Here is a 4,534-nt window from a genome sequence, read left to right on the forward strand (position 1 = left end):
CCGCGGGCGGCGGCGCGGCGCGGCGCGGGGGCGGGGCGGGCAGGGCAGCTGCAAGCTGGTCACGTGACGGGGGGTGGAATCCCCCCATGTGACCCCCGCGCGCACAGCTGAGGAGGGGCGGTCCCCGCGCGGCCCAACCGCCGGGCGGGGCGGAGCCCTGCCCACCCCCACCCCCCGCCGGGGAAAACAGCTGGGGGCGCCCGTCCGTGCCCGCACCCCCGGGGTGATGCACGCCCGAACTGGGAGCAGTGCTGCCAGGGGCGCGATCATTATCGTACTTGTGGGATAACGTCAACCCTCGTACCACGCAGGATCAGTGGCAGTGTTCAAAACGTTCAGACCTACCTTTGCTTTCTCCTCTGCCTGCTCAAGGGGGTTTAGGCTCAAATGCACATCAAGAGATTCTGTTTTGCAACTGCCTAGTTGGTCTAATACAGGAAATTGCCTCGGCCCCCAAGAGTTTTGCCTCCCAGACCTACCATAATTTTGGAGGCAGGTCATTGATGTGGCGCATGCAAAAGCCAGATCCTTCTCAGGGCGCCTTAGCTGACTTTCCGGTTGGCTGTCAGCACCTTCTTATGACTTCTTTATTTCGAGGCAAGCAACACTTCAACTTTGAGGATCCAGTTCTTGCTCACGCACTGGCACATTATAGTGAGCAATATACAGTAAAGAAGATTGATTTACATGTATGTTTGCATATTTTAGTGTATGAAAGTTTTTCAGCAAATATGATAATTTCGAGCTTCCCATACAATAATTTCATGTTTAAGACCTGGCAACACTGAACAGATACCTGGGAGCTGAGGCAGGTGGGGCGGCTCCAGCCAGCGCCTCTGCCCCATTGTGGCCGCCGGGCTTAGACCCTTCCTCACCTCACCTAAGAACTGGCACTGGCCGTGTCAGACCATAGATGTGTCTTACCCCGGGTCCCTCTGCCCTCAGTTTATTTCTTCAGTCCAAAGTGATCGATTTCTAAACAAAATGGCTTGCGTTTGTGAGCAGGGGGTTTGGCCATAGGAGAACTGTACAGATCATCATCAGAAGCATCTCCAAAATTGACATTTTCCATAATACAACCACTTCAGAATTAGTACCCTGTCAGTACAGCCCTAGCACCTCATTCCAAACGAGATCTGCACTCTGACCAAATGCACACAACTTAAGACAGCAGGCTTAAAAATCTAGTTTAAGAGTTTCCTCAAGGGCGAACAGTAGCTCTGAACAGATGAGCAGCAGCTATTACAGAATGGTTCTCCATCTCACTTAAGCTTTCACCCCTCGCACCATCTCCCAACACTATTTTCAGTTTACTGTGCATCAGGCTCCTGTAAATTGCATGGCTACCTATGCATGAAACAAGGACAAGGGAATTGGCAGACTTTTGGGGAGCTTGACTTCATTAAAGAATCAATCCAGAAATATTGTTGTAACCACTGAATGCTGAAATGCTCATTCTACTTTGAGCAAAAAGACTATTTTTGGCTGGCCAAGATGGGGAATTACTGTAATCCATTACAGATGGATTACCTCAATCCTGGGGAAACTCTTTGAGAAGATCATCAAGGAGCATGTCTGTGACGGGCCAGCATCGGGGATGTTGCTCAAGGGCAACCAGCACGGTTTCATTAAGGGCAGGTCACGTCAGGCCAACCTGATTGCCTTTTACGATCAGGTCACAAAAGCATTGGATGCAGGTGTCGCCATGGATGTAGTCTTTCTGGACTTCAGCAAGGCCTTTGACACTGTCGACCACCCCATCCTCATTAAAAAACTAGGTGACTGTGGCATCGATGCCTACACGGTCAGATGGATTGCGAATTGGCTGAAGGGTCATACTCAGAGGGTGGTGGTGGACGGGTCATATTCAACCTGGGGAGAAGTGGGCAGCGGAGTCCCCCAGGGCTCGGTCCTTGGGCCCGCACCGTTCAATTTCTTTATCAGCAATTTGGACGACGGGGTGAAAAACAACCTGTTCAAATTTGCTGATGATACCAAAATTTGGGGAGATGTGGGCACATTAGCAGGGAGGGAAAGACTGCAGAAAGACCTGGATAGGTTGCAAGGGTGGGCTAACAAAAACAGGGTGCGTTTCAATACGGACAAGTGCAGGGTGCTGCACTTGGGCAATAGTAACCAGCAGCACACTTATAAGATGGGAAACTCCCTTCTTGAGAGCACGGAGGCAGAAAGGGATCTTGGAGTCATCATTGATTCCAAGATGAACATGGGGCAGCTGGAGTACTGTGTCCAGTTCTGGGCACCCCACTTCAAGAGGGATGTGGACAACATTGAGAGGGTCCAGAGGAGGGCCACCCGCATGATCCGGGGACTGTAGGGCAGACCCTACAACGAGAAGTTATGGGACCTGAACCTGTTCAGCCTTCACAAGAGAAGGCTGAGGGGGGACCTGGTGACCATCTATAAACTCACGAGGGGGTACCAGAAGGGTTTGGGGGAGACCCTGTTTCCCCAGCATCCCGCCCCCCCCCGGGATAACAAGGAATAATGGCCACAAGTTGTTGGAGAGTAGGTTTAGATTAGACATCCGTAAGAACTACTTCACAGTTAGGGTGGCTAGGATCTGGAACCAACTTCCAAGGGAAGTGGTGCTGGCTCCTACCCTGGGGGTCTTTAAGAAGCGGCTCAGTGCCTACCTGGCTGGGGTCATTTGAGCCCAGTTTTCTTCCTGCCCAGGCAGGGGGTCGGATCTGAAGATCTGCAAGGTCCCTTCCGACCCTACTTCTATGATTCTATGATGCAGGTAATTTTTCACAACCACTCGCAAGGGATGCCATTATTTTTAAGATGCGCCTCTTTTGGTTTCTAGATGCATGTAAAAAACTAAAAACATAACAGTACATTGAACCAACATCCTCTAAAACAAGTATGGAAACTGTCTTACTCTGATCTTTCCCCTCAAAAAATCTCATACTACTAAATAAGGAAAAAAGGAAATAAATAAATAAATAAATAAATAAATACTCTTTTTCTGGCCACATACCTTAAAAATTAACATGTTCTAGCTCTCTTAAATTATGTAGGAGGGACCAAGTTCTACTGAGAATCTGTCACCAGCTCAACAAGTCTGGGATTGAACATCCAAATTCTCAGTTGCAGATTTGGAGCACAGAAGATGCAATTCTGGACCTAATGGCAAAGTTCCCATTGATTTCACTAGTTTTACAATTTGTCTGAGATACAGAGGGCTCAAACCATTAAGTTTCAATTTACAAACTGAATGTACCAACAGCATGCAGTGGCCCACAAATTTGTGAGCTCACTGTTTTGTATAGGCTAGCAGAACATTTATGGCATTCCAATAATCCACTCCCGTCTGATGAAACAAAACTTCGATGAAAAGGTTAGCCGCATTTTACCGGAAAGTGGTCAGATTTGTAAATTTTGTTAGAAATTTCACACCAATCTTCCATGTTTTCCAATTCTTGGAAACTCCTTGTTCACAAAAGGGCCAATTTCTGTATAATCAAAGATGATGATGCTGAGGGGAGGGGAGTGACTCATCAGTTATTGCTATAGCAGTAGCAGCAGCAGCAGCTTTAGGTCATGGAACAGGAAAAATTCCATTCTTTACCCCTGAATCTGGCCTGCAGCACCTGGGGGAAGGGAAAAGATGGGGGGCGGAAGAAGAAGAAGAAAGTGACAGACATCAGCAGTGCCATAGCAAGGGTGGGGGAGAAGCGGAGCAACCGCCCTGGGTACTGAAGCGAAGGGATGCCAATAGGCGCTGCCCAGCCAGGGCAGGGTGCAGGATGGCTTGTTTGGGGGACGGGGGGAGCATGGGGATGATGGGAGGGTGGCTCCCACCTCTCCATGCACTCCTGGGCAAACATGGGTTGGGGGGGAAAGTGTGCCCCTCAGATCTGTGCACAGGGGGAGGGCAGGCTTCTACTGTGGGCTTTACCCCAGGCATCAAACTGCCTTGCCACGGCACTGGACATTAACACATTCTTGTGCCACATGCTGCCTCTCACCTCCCTGCTACCTTGCTTCACTTACCATTAGCACCACGCTTGCCCCTCTTCATGGTCACTGTTCCTGAGAGCCCGTGGCACTGTAGGAATGGTAAGTGGACACTGTAGAGTGTGCAGCTGCAAGCTGGGAGAATTGGCAGTTGGTGAACCACTGTACACCAAGGTTGCCAACCTCTACTTTTGGTATATAGAGAATGCTAAAGGGCGCAATTCAAAGGCCCTGCTTATTTCATTCCCCTTCTTCCAGCCTAACAGCTATGTTAACACAGAAGAGGAAAAGAAAACTATTCATGTTTATCCAGGATTCTTCAGAAGTGTTAAGAACTGAGTCTTTAACTAAAACCTAAATGTAGTGTTTTGATCTCACATAAGTAATCCACCAATATCACATTTTACATTAATGTGAAACTCATGGAAGAATTTTGGTGGCATTATTTGTCAGTCATCTGTTCCTACTTGAGGGGGCTACTAATTTAGGGCTAGTTTTATTTTTTTTTAATTTATTTTGGCTTAAGAGCAATGATTCATTAATAGGGAAA

The sequence above is a fragment of the Alligator sinensis genome, unplaced genomic scaffold (genome assembly GCF_000455745.1).
Source record: "Alligator sinensis unplaced genomic scaffold, ASM45574v1 scaffold1451_1, whole genome shotgun sequence".
Classification (NCBI taxonomy): Eukaryota; Metazoa; Chordata; order Crocodylia; family Alligatoridae; genus Alligator; species Alligator sinensis.